The 17,015-nt window shown below is 36.5% G+C and overlaps 1 protein-coding gene across 6 annotated transcripts in view; it reads right to left on the bottom strand.

The window, feature by feature from the left end:
- The window catches only part of LOC144005928 (uncharacterized), a 113,434-nt gene that overhangs the window by 13,385 nt on the left and 83,034 nt on the right, over nt 1–17,015 (bottom strand). The gene's annotated exons all lie outside the window — the stretch shown is intronic.

The following is a 17,015-nucleotide window of genomic DNA, read 5'->3' as shown; positions in this document are numbered from 1 at the left end:
CAAACTAGTCATCTTTATTTACATAGTGCTTTCAAACAGCCTTCGCTGTCACAAAGTTCCTTCGACCCCAATATTAGATTTGGCAGACGCATCTTTTGTTGAATTACAGTTATAATTCTTTAATTAAAAAAAATATATGTTTCCTCCTGCACTAAACATCATTAAACATATAAATGTATGTAAGGCAAGTTATAAAATGTCCTCTTGTTTGGGTTTAACTCATTCAAGCCCAAAAACGTGTAAAAACGTTTTTAATACTTTGTCATTCACTCCCAAAAACGGGTTTACACGTTTTTTTTTGTTTTTTTTTGATGCAATAACATACAGAAGGCTTTGATGCAGAATCTGACATGATGAGGTGGCTTAAAGCAATGGTAGTTATGAAAAACACAGCCAAGCAAGTGGCAGTGTAAGAGATTTTTCACCAGGAATGTGAATATTGATAAAACTTAGCTATATTCTAATGCGAATGGCTTCAAAATGGAAGCCGATACAAATGTACTTTTTTTTTTTTTTCCTGATGAAGATATTTCTTTTTGTATGTTCCATGTTTTGATAGCAATAGAACACAATATACTGTGGGCCTTGCAAAATCGGTCAAAAGGGGGTTTCTTTAATGAACATGGCTGGGCGTGAATGAGTTCATGAATTTAAATCACCTCAAATCTCAAATGTTCTCCAATTCCAATACTGTAAATGTATAGGATGGTATGGCGAGAAACCTTTCTTGGGAGGAGCAATATGGCGGCCTCGCGACCTGAAAAGTTTTGGCCTTTCGGCCATACAGTCATGTATATCGATCGGTGATGTACTATATGAAGAATGACGAATATTACAAGTAGAAGGAGTGTATTCTTTGTTTGGGTGTGCATTGTTATACTGCCTCCTGGTGGCCAAGGCAGACACGCCAGAAGGAGCAGCACAATGAACTGAATTGCAGCATTAAGTCACGACACCCAAACGGGGTAACACTTTCTAATAACTACCTGTTATAACTAGTTAATAGACCATTAGTAAACTGTTAATTAATGAGTTGTTAATGACTTGTTAAATGTTTATTAAATGTTTTTTAAGATTTTAAAATGATGTCTATAAATAGTAAAAATTTCATTATTAAACTGTTAGTTCTTGAGCTCTAAATGACTTGTTAACTGTATATTAATTATTCATAACTCTATTTTATAAATTAGTAATACATGGTTAACAAGCTGTTAGCAAATGACTTACTAATGATTTGTTAAGTATTACTTCATCGTTTGTATAGGTTATTGCCACTATTCCTCATTTATTACCTGTTAGTAAATGTGGAATAGTTGCAACTTTACAATAACGTCACAATAACATCAATAGAGTTAATAACTCATATTCAAGTAGTAGCAGCAGTTGTTAATAGTTTGTTATACTAATACTATACCAGTGAAACTTTGTAGAAGAGCAAATGAGTGGAAAAAGTTCAATGGTACGGAAAATTGATATTTCAGCATAGTCATTTTACATTTTCAATTTCTGTACTTTCAACTTGTTCCACCTGTTTGTTGTTTGACAAAGTTTCATAGGTATTAGTAGATGGTTAACATCTACTATGTGAAGAATGAGCTCATATACAAGTGAAGTATTAGTAAGTAGCTAATTTATATTATTGTGATGTTATTGTAAAGTTGCAACTGTTCTTCATTTACTAACCGGTAATAAATGAGGAATAGCAAACACTTTACAATAACGTCCTCATAACAGACAGAAACTATTAACTGATACTTAACAAGTCATTAGTAAGTCATTTACTAATACTTAGTCTTACTCATTTATAATATATAGTTACAAATGATTAATACACAGTTAACAAGTCATTTATAACTCAATAACAGTTTAATAATGACATATTAACTGTTTATAGTCATAAATATAAATCCTTAACAAACATTTAAGAAGTCATTAACGACTCATTCATTAACAATCAATTAATGATCTATGAACTACTTATAACGGATAGTTATTATAAAGTGTTAGCAAACATATATTTCAACTAGTATCTCAAAGCACCACTCTACACTTTTTTTTTGCTTCCATTTGACTTTCCTCACAGCCTTTTTAGTTTGTGTCCTTCCTGTTATAGCTTGCAACATTTTTTATTTTTTTTAGCTTGCTTTCAAATCCACCTTCTTCTTATTCTTCTTCTTCTTCTTCTTTGCCAACACTTGTCGGAATGACAATTTACAAAGTGTCTGGCGTGTATATATACACATTGATGAGCCATGTCCTTGACTGCCTCAGGCATGAATCTACCCCCCCCCCCCCCCCCCCCAAAAAAAAGTGGACAAAGTGTCCTCTCTGTTGTTGTTGTTTGTCTTATTATATTCCGTCTAAAAATGCCATTGAGGAGTTTTTCTCAAAATCATTACGTAAAGTGTACAAAGGGAAAATGTGTTTTTTTTTTTTTTTTTTTTTGTCTTTTGTATTTGCAATCATCGCCGATGTTTGTCGTCGCTGCAAGTCGTATTCTTTGTTATTGTTTTACACGTATGAAAGTTGAAAGTTATGAAAAGCCATTTGAAAATAGCGGCGTGCGTTCGAGGCAGACATTTCTAACCTGCTTTTTACGACCACACGCTTACCATTCATCGGACGGACTTGTTTACGTGCTGCTGTTTTGGTTAGCAACAGCGTTGCAACGAGTGACCCGCAAACGACGGGCGACATGAGCAATTAATGCAAAAAAAAAAAAAAGAAAACAAAAAGGCCGCATTTGTTGCCAAAAGGTGTTGACGCTCCGATTGTAGCTTTTTTTTTCAATTATTATTATTTTTCAGCATTTTGCTTTGTTGTGACGTCGTTAGTCGGTAGCGTACTGTAGCCGAACCTGCAAGCGACCCCGCCCTCGTTTCCAAAACGATCCCAATAAAAACGATGCCGTGATCCGCGGCTAACGACGTCTGTGTCATTTCTCTTGTCTCCACCAGGGTGACCCGATACTTTATCTTTATAACTTTTTCTCAATTTGATGAATTATTATGATATTACTGTATCAATGACTACAAAAATGCAGCCATATTTCTATTAGTTTAACATGCGTATGAAAACTTGGAGTATGAAAACATTTACATTTCGAACAAATATCAAATTTAAGATTGTGTGAGTTAACTAATGAAGTCATGTGATTTATTAATACAATTTGTAGTCCCCCTAAGAAAAATAGCTTGAGCTTTTTCACATCTTTGTTTAAATTGAAGCATTTTCCACATGCAATCTTGCATACCAAAAAGGAGCGTTATCGCTATTTGCGGAAAATGGAATCGCTCCGCTGATTAAAAAAAAAGAAAAAAAAAGTCATTCTGTCTCCAGCAGTCGGATGAACGATGGAGAGGAAGACTGCGTTGCATTGACAGCAAAATGAGACGACATCATCACATGACATCCTGACAAGTGGAATAGGAAATGCTCCAGTTTTTGTCATTTTGCACTCATCTCGACTTTTATGGCCGTCATAACTCTCGGCGCTTTGATTGATATGACACTTATGAGATTTGCCTTCTTTGTTTACAAATTGTGGCTTTCTTCCGAATCGGGTTTTATCATCATCATATCAGATGGAAGCAAAACAAGCGAGACACGAAAATAAGGGCTGAGTGTGCAAAATGCTTTACAGTATTCAACAGTCGCAAAAGAGAGTTGTTAGCATCGGACAGCACTGATATTAGTCGGTCTTCACAGAGGATAAAGAATATATGGCCATTTCTTTTTCCATCTATTGCTTACAGGGATATAGCACGGCAACGTAGATGCTAGTTAGCATTAGTATTCGGCTAAAAGGCTGTGTGTTAGAGGGTTTTTGTTTTGTTTTGTTTTTTGAATAATTGTTGACTCGGATATGGATATTCAAGATTAGGATATTCAAGAGCGCCAACGACCGAGTCCTGCCATCCAAACGCTTTGACAGCAACTTTGAGAATATGATTGCAGCTTTTAAAAGCTCTCAATCCGCCAATAATGAGACGCTCGCTGACACAAATCTTCCAAGTGATACACGACTTATCAAGCCTGCGTGACTAATACAAGCAGAAGGAAGGAAGGAAGGAAGGATAATCCCGAGCGCTGCTTGCGTCTGCAACCCAAAGGAGGGAAAAAAAAAAAAAAACACACACAGAGCAAGCGCGGTCAACGAACGCGATTACTGCGAAACTCGATTGCCGGCGAGCGCCGGCTTCTTATTGTCATCGCCATGGCAACAAGGAGGCGAATGGCAATCACTTGCAACCTGATGACAAATGAGGCGAGGAGCTCGGCACGCAATCATCACAACGCTCCTATGAGGTGAACACCGCTGTGTCATGAAAACATTTCAATATATTGGAGAAGTATACATATATATATATATATAATGGCAATATCATGATATCGCGATATTAAAACTGCCACAATATATCGTCGTTGTCATGTCACGATATTAAAAGTAGCACATCTGTTCAAAAAGTCACGTTGATTTCCATTTGCGCAGTTCTAGCACCCTCTGGTGGCTATTTTTTGTGCAGTTTAATTTTCATAAGGCACATATATATATATATATATATATATAAGTTTTCAAACAATAACATTTTGTAGAATTTTTATTAATCACAATTAATTGCTCCATTAATTGCTCAATTTTCAATCAATATTTTTTTGCCTGTCAAATTTAACGCGCAGGTGTTTTATATGTTAATTCTTTCGACATTTAACGTTTAACGTAGCCATCCGCTGTCACACTAAAGGATCATCTGTGGTCAAAATGAAAAGTGTGATTAATCTGCGTTAATACACGACTGATGCAATCATTTTTTTGTGATGAATTTATTAGTTCATCTTTAACTTTGACAGCCCTAAGTCATACGCACAGACAAAACAAATGATTTGACACGGCCCCTTTGAATGGTTGAGAGGAAGTAGAGCACCACCTGCTGGACAATTAGTGTCATAGCTCAGTTGAACTGGCCTTGTGAAAAGTCATTCATCAACATGGCAACTTTCTAAACAGGTGAAAGTGATGGAAAATTGTGATTATACTGAAGAAGTGATGATTTAAAAAACATTTGTCAATCACTTTAATCATCTGTATTTGATTGGATCATAAATAAATTCCCACATCTATGACGAGAAACAAAAAATAACTCTTACTTAATGGACGAGCCGAGGCTCATTTGTTTTGCGTTCACAGTTTTTCAATTTCCCCAGAATTGTCAGAATTATGTAACCTTTTCCTAGGAATTGCGTCCACATAAGAGCGAAGCCTGAATTGTGATTGGGAGGTTGTGATAAGACGGCTGCTGCGGGCAAAAGGGCCACTTTTGACACTTGAATAGAACGTCTGACTGTCGCAACGTTACCAAACTCGGCAATGAATCAACACGCGCTTCTTTCAATCACAAACAAAAGACAACGGAGTCCATTTGAAGCAAACAAAAACAAAACTTTTAGGACATGTTCGCCGCGCTTGTGTTTTCATTCCCCAAAACACTGTTGCCATTGTTGTGGATGAAATGGACTGCCTTAGACACAAGAGGGCGCTACAACGTATTATATCAACAATACAAGCGACAGATACTGATGGATGGATGGATAGATAGATAGATAGTATTCATGTACATATTTAAATGTAACATGAAGAAGTTGAACACCTTCACCCGTATCAGCGCTTTAGCTCATTTTTGCAGCTTGTAATATTGTTATTTGATTGACAGTTGGCAGTTTTTGGGCGTGGCTTCAGGCTTGATTTTCAAATGAGCCCCAAGAGACACAAGTGAGCAAACGGGTTTGTCAGTTAAGCCATCTTTTTTTTTTCTTTTTTTTTCTTTTTTTGTCATAAGGTTGGCAAGATCGGGTTGCGTTGTTTTGTCAAAAAAAACAACCCACAATGGACTTTTTTTTGTCACTCCGGTTTGGGCGACATCCGATCTGCAGTCGTGATCCGACGTGTCCCGATTCTTTCATGACGATTTCCACACCGTCTACAGTCCACAATACGCACATTTGATCGTCGACACAAACAAGCCAGGCGTCAAATCAAAAGACTCTTTTGAAATTGGTGTTGCGGCGTCAAAGTCATGAGGGGACTTTTTGAGGTCGAGGCGCCACCAGCGGCCTCCTCTTAATGACACCACCACATGCATCCCTTTGTCTCATCTGGGGAATGGAATTACTGTCAGGCAGGCTCTTTTTTCTTTTTTTTTTACTTTGCAAAAGGCTAAATAAAGACTGTCAACAATAGTGTACTGTGTATACAATCACACACATGAATGAATTTTGTAACATTTTCCGAGCTCTACAATAAACACAACACTTGATTGTATTATTTAAAAAAATAAAATAAATAAAATTAAATCAAATCATTTTAACCTATATAAGTCCCATAACCTGGAAACAGCCAGATGGAGATGCTCCGCAATCTCCATCTGGTACCTCTACACAGTAAATTGGTTGGAACATTCCGTACAATAATTCAAGCGGATTGGACGACAATTTTTATTATTTACTATTTGGTTTGTTTCTGAGTCTGATATTTTAAGTTTCCTTGTATTCCAGCACTTAAAAGTTGAAAAATCCAAAATGTTTTGTCATCCCTGTTGAAAATTGACATTTTTTTCCAAAGATATTTTATTATTATTATTATTATTATGAGCTTATTACAAGATTAGTCACAGTGCAGTGATAAAAGAAAAAAAAATATTATTTTATTAAATTATTTTGAAAAACGGGCACAAATTCGCCAAAAGGATAAAAAGTTTGAATTTAGTGGGAAAATGTCACAATTTTACAAGGATAATATCTTAACATGAAGTTCATTTTACGCAAACAAATTTGTAATGTAGCAAGAAAAAAACAAATGAAAGTAATTGGATGTATTCTCATGTCTGTGGTTTGTCTTTGGAATCTTTTCTGACACTCCTGAACTTAAAAGTTTGTTTTTCAAAAGCAAAAAACAAAAAAAACAAAACAGACTTTCAACCTTTCCCAAAATAACCTCAGAACAAACACTTTCCGTTTTTATCGTTTTCGGGGGCCCCCGGCGCGTAGGATGAAAGTTTGCCGTCTTGTTTGGAGCACACTTGTAATTAGCCGCCATGCCGTTGGCGTTTAACGCTTGCGTTTGACATCTGACCCCTGAAAGTGCGCCCATCAAGTCTGCGAGAACGATGAAGTGTTGCGACATGAAGTTAAGGCGCGCCGCCGCCTTTGAAGCGCAAAGCTCGCTTCCCCTCCGAGGGTCCCTGCATGAAATGAGATCCTCATTTATTCGAGCCAACAGACGCACACACTGAACGGATCGAAGCGGAGATGACGGGAAATGCATTAGAACGCACGCCGTTTACAGTGCATCGAAAATGAGCAATTATAATAGGAGTCTATGGTGCCAAATATTGGATTCAGTGCATGATAATGCCGTTTCGTATTTAAAAGTCAGCATGGTCGGATTTTATGTATTTTTTTTTAAATGTATTAACAACCCTGGGGATATTGATGCTCCCAATTGTTTTTTCTCCGATGTTTTTTTCTTTGAATAAAAATCAAATATCCGAAAAATGGACATGAAGTGTCAGCTAGCTTAATGCTAACACAGAATGGGGAACACCATAGATGAGGCTAACGAATATCGCAATGAGACAGAAACATGACAATGTACTGTACTTATGGAGGAAAATGTGATTTTTTTTTTTGTATTTATCATTACTGGGCGTTGTGTGTAAAAAAAATGAATAATTCAATTTTGGAATGAGGCTAAAAAAAAAATGTGGGGAACAATTGAAGCGCACTGTGAATATTTAGCATTCCAACTTCCGATTTCTCAACATTCTGAAATTAGTAGCGCAGGAAACAAACGCACACGCCATATTTGGTCATCTTAACTCGAAAGTGCTTTTAACAGGACGAGCAACTGATCAGAAACATTTGCTGCTGTTTTGGTCTCATCTCTCAGCAGCAACAATCACAAAAAGACAATACGTGACACGATGATTCGCAAGCTCTGGCAAATTTGCAAACGTCCACTCAGACACGCACAAAACCGCAACATTCTTCCCGATTGACAGCAACATGACATGACGTGCGCGTTTCATTGTTGCTGCCTGACAGGAAAAAAATAATAATAAAAAATCCCCATTGATAATGCAGGATTGCATTTCACAGCAATAAAGCATCGTTGATATGTCAGTTACTATTCCGGAAAGTCATCATTAATATTTCTTTTATGATGCTGTTTATTTTTAAACTCATTCACTGCCATTGACAAATCAGTACACTTGTCAGTTCTGTTTTTTTTTTACAACAGAAAATGTGTAAACTGTCAAACTTGAAAACAACTTGACTGATTTCACGTCTGAGACCTCTAAAACTGCGACCTTTGTGCAACCTGACGTTTTTTCTACTGCTGATTCTAAAAGAAGAGTCAAACGTTTTGTGTTTCTTTTTTGGTTAATTCTCGGCGTCGACGCGGCAGCGGCGGGTGCGGGTCAGGGTCGCGCTAGCTTCTCGTGCCGAAACGAGACAGTCCGTCGTTGGGCTCGTCCGTCAGAGCTGGTTAAAAGCCAGCGCGTTCGAGAAGAACATCCCCTTCCAATTAGGCGGCATTAGCCCCTGACCTTGTTTTGAAGGCAAAGGTGTCAGCGGCGCGTCTGCAGGGAGGTGGGGAGGCCGCCTCGGCGCCATCGTCCACTCGCGCTCCTCAATTACAGCCTGTCAGCTTTTACGCTTTCCATTCCATCGCCGCCGTCGACGTGCGCTAAACTACCAGGGTCGTTCCAGTTTTGGAATTCCTATAATACGTTCGTTTTGAGCTCATTTGTTTGTTAGTTTTGATTAGTTTTCAGGGTGGTTCTCTTAGTTTTTATTCGTTTTAGTTAGTTTGCGTTTTAAAAAAATGTGCGCAATATTTGATGAACAGCATGTTAAAATGGAAACAGTAACACATTTCTTACTTCGTGTTGAATTTTGACTTAAATGTTAAAAGCAGGCATGCCGAGCCAAAAGTCAAGCATTAAAATTGTCGCCGAGGAACAATGTCATCTGAAGATGCTTTTCTATTGGCTGCTGCTAGATGTTAGTTTTAGTTACTTCCGTAAACATAAAATGGAGTTGTGGGAATCCCACCTTAGACTGGTTGCAATCCATCTTTTTTTTTACATCTATCATACAACTCTAATGAATAATTTTCACGTAATTTATCTTTAGATTTATTTCACAAGCATTTCACATGCATTCAGCCTTTATTAGCATTCAGCTTTCAGCATTCCCAAGCAATTTTTTGTTAGTTTTCCTTGGTAACTACCGATCACTTTTTTTTTTTTTTACGGTTATCATACAACTCCAGTTAATAATTTTCACGTAATTTATCTTTTAATTTACTAAACATTTCACAAGCATTCCACATGCATTCAGCTTTTATTAGCATTCCGCTTTCAGCATTCCCACGCAATTTCTCCAGTAATTGCACTTAGTCTAGTTTCCGTTTTTTCTTTTTAATGCAATTCCGTTTTTATTTTATTTTGTTCACAAAATTGTTTATTGAATTTTCTTTATGTAAATTTTTTTTTTTAAAGTTTTTGTTAACTGAAATAACCTTGGTAACTATTGATAACAAAGCTACAAACAGCTGAGGCAAAAAGGTTTCAGAACATGCTAATGAAAAGTAAATAAAGACATACAAATATACCGTCTGAAGCTTTTAAAAGAAAAAAAAACGAGTTAGCCCGCCTAATTTTTTTTTAATGATTTTTATTGTACTATTTGCTCAACTTGTATGACAGGAATGTTAAACGGTTCCTTAAAATATCGCGTGTCCAGTTTCAAAAGCTTTTATGATGGTGACAATTTGAAACTGGAATGTGTCAATTAAAAATACAAAGACTTCAAAAGGAAGAAGATTTTGAAATTAAAAGTCACAGACTGGATTGCGTCACATTTTGGGTTTCATTGTAAAATATTTGCATGGGACAAATTGCCAGTTTTTCTTGTTGTTAGTCATAACTAGCAGATAAATACAAAAAAAAAAAAAAAAAAAAAGGCGGGTCAATGTATGACTTCCTGGGGGTTGATCTAAAATTGGACGAAGTTGTGAGTAATTGCTCGGTCGGTAAATTCCCAACCCTCGAGCATGTGGCAGTTATTATTTATTGCAATGTTGTAATTCAGGTACCTTCAAACTGTGAGATGAGCTGGCAGGACGGTACGTAGTTAAAAAAAAAAAAAACATAGCCGAGAGGTAGCAAACACTGGAAGCTCTTCTCAAACACTATTTAATTATGCGTCATTTAAAGTAATTAGACCTCAAGTGCTGCTCCTGCACCTTTTGTATGAATAAGCAATTCAACGTGTGTCGAGTGGCTTTTAACTTTCAACGCAATCTTCTTCTTTTTTTTCTTTTTTTCTTTTTATGGTTTTCCTTTTCTAGGGAATCTCAACCTAACGTGAGTCATTCTCAACTTGTGCGCATTAGAAGCAAAAATTCTTGACATAAAAAATATTCTTATAGTTTGGGGCCGTACTGCCAAGTTGAAATGTTATTCATTGGGTTGGACTCCGCCCCATTGCAAAGTGCCCGTCATCGGTCGAGTGAGCAGCTCGGCTAACAAGGAAGTCTCGCCGGCTTGCAATGGAACGCTCCAGCAGTAGACAATTATCTTCAATAAACGCCAAAATAAATACGTGACTAAATAAATAAATAAATATAGAAATAAATAAATGACTAAAAGTGAAAATAAAAACAGATACAAAAAATATTTAAAAAATTATATAAAAAATAAATATAAATGAAAATAAAAAGAGCAAACAATATATATACATAAATAAATACTATTTTCACTTTATTTGTTTATTTAGTCTGCCATTTATTTATTTAGTCACTTATTTATTTATGTATTTATTTACATATTTATTTATTAAGTCATTTATTTTGTCATTTATTTATACTGAATTTTGTAGCTTTTGGTGCTCCATATTCCTTAGCAAATGATGTTACTTTCTCGCTTCAAATAAGAGGCTGTTTATTTGTCATTCTTACTTGAATTTTAAACCAAAACAAAAAAAAAAACAAACACACATCGTGTATTTGACCAATGATAAACACAAAACGCAAAACGAGCATTCATTTTTACGCTTTTTTTTTATTTTTTATATATATATAATATACTGCCTCCTGGTGGAAAACACAAAACACAAAAACAGTGTGAGTTTAACGTCGCCTTCTTTTTTCTTTTTTGGGAGGTGCCAAGCACAGGTCAGCGTGTTCCTCCTTGAAGCCTTAAATCACCTGAGTGGTGTAATTAGCACTCTGTGGGACATCTCGCAAGCCTCGAATGCCCGGGGGGCTCGGCGCAGGCGCCGCGCGTTGCGAAACAGTTCCCCTCCGAGGGAGGCAGTTGGCGAGAGGAAGCGGACGGTTGAGGGCGGGCGGCTGGGTCGCCCCGTGGCAATTTGGAGGTTAATCTTCCATGCTGACAAGGCAACATCGCTGAGTGAGCCAGCGGGAAAAGAGAACTTTATTGGCGAGGGACGCGAAACGTAAACCCTGCCTTCTTTTTTGTTTTTCCTCCCAAACACCACGAAACATCAATCGCAGGGCAAAAATCGAAATCTCATTTGAAGAAAAAACAAACAAACTAATATTACAAATGTGTTGATCATGGTACAGTGACAAAAAAAAAAAGACTTGAAACTACCAGGACCACATAGCTTAGCCTTACAATGCTAACGCTAAATAGCAGTGACTGGCAGCCATTTTGACCGAAGCAACCCCCTTCGCTCCCGGCTGTTTTACTGGATTCGGATTGATTTTGCAAGGCCCAAAGAATAATGTGTTCTATTGCTACAAAAACATGGAACCTACCAAACAAAAGATTAGTCTCGTCTTTCATCAGGAAAAAAAGTACATGTGTATGTTTTCGTTTTGTCGCAATTAGCATTAGAATATAGGTAAATTTCATCATTATTCACATTCCCGGTGAAAGCAGTGACAAAAAGAGCTCGTTGCAACATGGCCTTGGTTGATCTCTTATACTCTGCTGCCACCTGATAGCCATTTATGTAATAACTGCCATTGCTTCACCCGTTCTCTGCAGTTGAAAGGCTGCATCAAAGCCTTCTGTATGTTCTAGCATAAAAAATAAAAAACATAAAAAAACATAAATATGTCTTGGGACACTTAAAACATTTAAATAGAACGTATTTACACGTTTTTGGGAGCAAATGAGTTAATTTGACTAATTGTGACAGCTGTTTGTAAGCGCTATGTCAAAAATGATGACTTGACTTGAGACCTATTATGAACGCAACACGCAATATGCCTGATGAAAAATACCACGACGACAAGTCACGTACGCCGACGACGTTTTATGAGTTGCTTTTGTCCAAAACGTGACTAAAAGTTCAGGATTCAAATGTGACAAGAAAACATCAGATGACACACTCAGTTACTCTTGTACTTTCTCGTGATCATTTGTCTGATATTTTTGTCTCCCAAACAAACAAATATTTACTGTCATGATGACTACGGCACGATTCCCGTTTTCTTGGCAGGCCAATCAGAGTCATGATGGCATGCGTGGCATGTGTTTGCACTTGGAAAGGCGTCCTCTTCCCCCGGTGGCTTCTTTCTTTCTTTCTTTCTTTCTTTCAAGCGGTTTGGCGCCGCGGAGCGCCAGATTCCAAACGGACTTGCGCGCATCCGTCTTGCGCGACAGCAAACGTGCCACCCATGCGAGCAAAATGATTGACGGCGCTCTTTTGCAATTGTTCCGCCACGACAAAAACACAAGCCACTCACTATATAATTAGCCCTCAATTTTGAAGAGGAGACCACCCGAAAAGCTTGAAAATTTACGCTGCTGTTGTGACAAATGAAATGTTCGCTGGCTTATTTTTTGAGGAGGGCTTCAAGTTTCTTGGCGAGCAACAACGCCCGCCGAGGTTTTTTACTTGCACAAAACTCGTCCGGTTCTTTTTGTGGTGCACGTTTTTAGGTAAAAAAAAAATTTCCCCTCAACTTTATGTTGGTAATATTTCGACTCACATTGATATCAAATCGAGACTCATTTTTCTCTTTTGTAGTGACATTTAATTTCTTGAAATGAACTTATTAATCTCTCATGTTAAGACATATAAACTTTTTTTTCCCCCAAAAATTCGAACTTTTTATTTTTTTGGCAAATTTGTGCCCGTTTTTCAAAATAACTTCGGCGCTACATTTTTTTCTTTTTCTTTTATCACTGTGCTACTGCGACTAATCTTTTAATAATCTTATAATAATGATAATATAATTATTAATACAATTAATGAATACATTAATTTGTTTTAATATATTTTAATTTAAATTATGAATTGATTATTTCGAAATTAGTTATAATTAATTAAAAATGATAATGATGGAAGATTAATAAATTATTATCATTAATTAAGTCATTATTATTAATTAATTATCTATAATAATAATAATTCTTCTTATTATTAAATTTTTAATTAATTATAATTAATCAATAACAGGCTAATTAATTAAATAATTAATTGTGTTTTAATATATTTTATTTAAAGTATGAAATGATTATTTTGAAATTAATTATAATTAATAAAAAAATGAAATAATTAATAAATTAATTATCTATAATAATAATAATAATAATTATTATTATTATTATAATTATTATAAAAAATATTAAATTCATTATGTTTCAATATATTTTTATTTAAACCATGACTTAGTTGTTCAATTATTTTTAATTAATTATAATTAAATAAAAACAAATGAATTAATTATCTATAATGATAATAATAGTCTTATAATAATAATTATATGATTACTTTGTACTCCGATCTGCCAAGTTATGCTAATATTGCAACAGCTAGTAATTACTACTTAATTAACACCTGATTCCAAGAGGGGACTTCCCTAAGAGTTGTAATATTTACTGTCGTGTTGGTCTCAGCTATTTTGAAGAACGTTCCGTTTCCCAGCACACATCAACATTCAGGCACGGGCGCATTCCTCCATCTTCCTTCCTCTTTTGAAGGTTTTTTTTTTGTTTGTAATATCACAACTTTATTATCGAATCATCAAGGCGTTGTTCTCGGGCAATTACATCTGATTTATTTTGGAGACAATTTCTTCCTGTTCACATTTGCAATGTGACATTTTTTTCTCCTCGCATGAAGATTTTTTTTCCCACATTTGTTCTCTTTAATCTTACAACAGAATGTTTTTCTTAAACTTTGTTCTCATAAAATGAACCATTTTATTTTGAAAATGAGATTGGATATTCTTTCAAGATTTATTTCTTTATTTTTTTCCCCGAGCAATGAAGCTATTTTGTTTCTAACGTCGTTCAACCGCAAGCGCATTCTTCCATTATAGCCGCGAGCAAATTAATTAGCACTTGATGACAAGAGGGGACTGCCTTGAAAAGCTTACATTTTTACGGTAATGTTTGTTTGCGTGAGTGGGAATTTTTTCTTTTTTTTTCACGTCGTTATTATGCATTGTTCACCCGGTTATTTTTTTAGGAGGAGTTTGCGTTTTCCCGGCACGCATCAACGCCCGAGGCTTCTTCGCATCAAGCGCATTCTTCTTTTGTCTTGCGTCATTGTTTGTTTTTATTGTATACTTTTCATCCAGGGTTAGATTCATTTGATTATGATGACTTTTTTTTGCACATGAAATTGTGACTTATCGCAAGTATATTTGAAGTTTTTCTTTCCAAGCAAATATTTTGCATTTATGTTTGTATCGTGTTATGTTGAAACATTCATCCATCCATCCATTTTTTTGACCGCTAATTCCTCACAAGGGTCGCGGGGGTGCTGGAGCCTATCCCAGCCGGCTTTGGGCACTCGGCGGGGCACACCCTGGACTGGTTTCATGTTGAAACATGATCCCAATTATTTGGAGTTTTTTTTTTTTAAGTTTCCCAGCATGCATCAGTGGCCCACAATTCAGACACGGGCGCATTCCTGTGCCTTTTTTCCACGGTACGCGACCATCTGACAGGACTCCCTGTCGCTCGTTGGAGGTAATTACCTGTCCACATGGCGCACAACAAAGCAATCAAGGGAGGCAACTTCGTCTAGACTCGGCGTCTCGCTCGCCGCTTTTCCGCATCCCCGCGTTTTATTGTCGGACCGGACAAAAGAGTCAACTTGAAAGGCGGCAGATGACACCCGGCGCATAAACGGATCGCCATTGTCGCACGTTTCACCTTTCAGAAAAAAAAATACTTTGAGGAATAAAGTACAAATACTTTCTTCCGGTACTTGAGTATATTTTTCAGGTATCAAGATATTGACTTTTCTGGTGACTTTGTACTTTTTACTCTGTATGTTTGAACACGCCCTGCTTGATTGAGATGAAAAAGGCCACACCCCTTAAAGGCACACCTACAACACGACATTCGACTTCATATAACACACGATGTTTTCGTGTAGTTCATTCAAGTGAAGCTGTTTCCTTCTCACGTGAACGGAAGGCGCTTGTGATGCAATACATAACCGAAAGTCAATATTTACATCCAAATAATTTGCATTAATAAAAATCTAAAATACATTCAAATAAAAAAATAAGTTGCTGTATGACTGAAGCTCAAGCCTTTGCCGATGTTCGTCGATGTCTCCTTTCTGCGATCTTTTTATGAATGCTAAAAGCATTCCCACAAGTTGTTGTTTCTAACCTTTATCATTATTATTATACTTATTGTGGGAATGCTGAAAGCAATTTTCACATAATTCATCTTTCAATTTCTTTCATTAGCATTCAGCTTTCAGCATTCCCACAACTAGACTACGTGCAATTTCTCCAGAAATTGCACGTAGTCTAATTGAATGAAATTGTTTCTTGGCTCCGGACGCAAAGTAGCAAAACTTGCTTCCTGCTTCATTAGCCTTTGAAGAGTGAAATTCAATTTGCCACTGCGTGAAGGAAGCTTTTTGTTGCGGCTCAACAACATTTGTTTCAATGCAAATACAATTCAAAACATTCATTCATTTACTGGTCAAGTCCATAAAGACGTTGAGGTAAACTTTGTATAGCATTTTGCCACTCTCAAATAGCATTACAGCATTTGGACCGAGCTCTTCTAAGTTTTGCAATACAAACAAATGATTGATCAAAGAAAGAAAGTTTGTCGTCAGCAATATTTACGGCGACTATTAAAGCTTCTCTTTACTTCTTCCTGCACGGAAGGTGACGCAAATCAATTCAAGCGGCATGGGAGTCATTGCCAATCGGCCAATCGGGTGCGTTAGCAAGTTGTTGCGCTTCAAAGTTGTGCGTGACCTCCGGAGAGGAACGGGGTCACCGCAAAAAAAAAAAAAAAAAAAGACCCTCGCGGCCCCCTTTTTTTAGTAGCCAAGTGAGGTCACAAGAAAGATCAGCGGGATTGCGCCACAGCTCACTTTCTAACCTGTTGACCCCCGCAAGAAAGACGCTTGAATCATGTCACGCCTTTTACGTGCCCGGATCAACCTTGATGTCGTCTTGTCCAATATTTTTTTCTCGTAACGGCGAGACAACTTGAATGAGGAAAAGACAACTTATGTGTGGGTGAGGCAGACGCCTGATACGTGTATTTATCCTCATTTAGGCTAATAATATACTAGATATAGTGTAATACTTATAATAAAAATTGCAAAAAACATTTTGCTTAATGTAGAAATGGAGATAAAAGGGTAGGAACATAAAAGTTTATACTTCTTCCTAACAGGGTTATTATAGTTTTGGAATTTTTCACTTTGGTTATTTTATTTAATTTTTTTTCAGTTAGTTTTAATTTGCTTTCCAGGCGGTATTAGTGTTTATTAGTTTTAATTATTTGACAAATGCTTAGTTTTTTTCAAGCATAATATTTCAAATATCTCGTAAGAAAATCCTTCCCATTTTCTGTAAGTAGCTTTCGTTTTGTTTTGTTTTGTTGTGGTCACCTTGAAGAATAACAGTTTTTTTTTTTGTTCCCCCTTTATTGTGTTTGTAATATGCTGTCATGCGAATGATGTGGGGAAATGAAGTATTAATA

This window comes from Festucalex cinctus, chromosome 18 (genome assembly GCF_051991245.1).
Source record: "Festucalex cinctus isolate MCC-2025b chromosome 18, RoL_Fcin_1.0, whole genome shotgun sequence".
Classification (NCBI taxonomy): Eukaryota; Metazoa; Chordata; class Actinopteri; order Syngnathiformes; family Syngnathidae; genus Festucalex; species Festucalex cinctus.
Note: the sequence above shows the minus strand (reverse complement) of the source record. Positions and strands in the feature narration are given on the sequence as shown.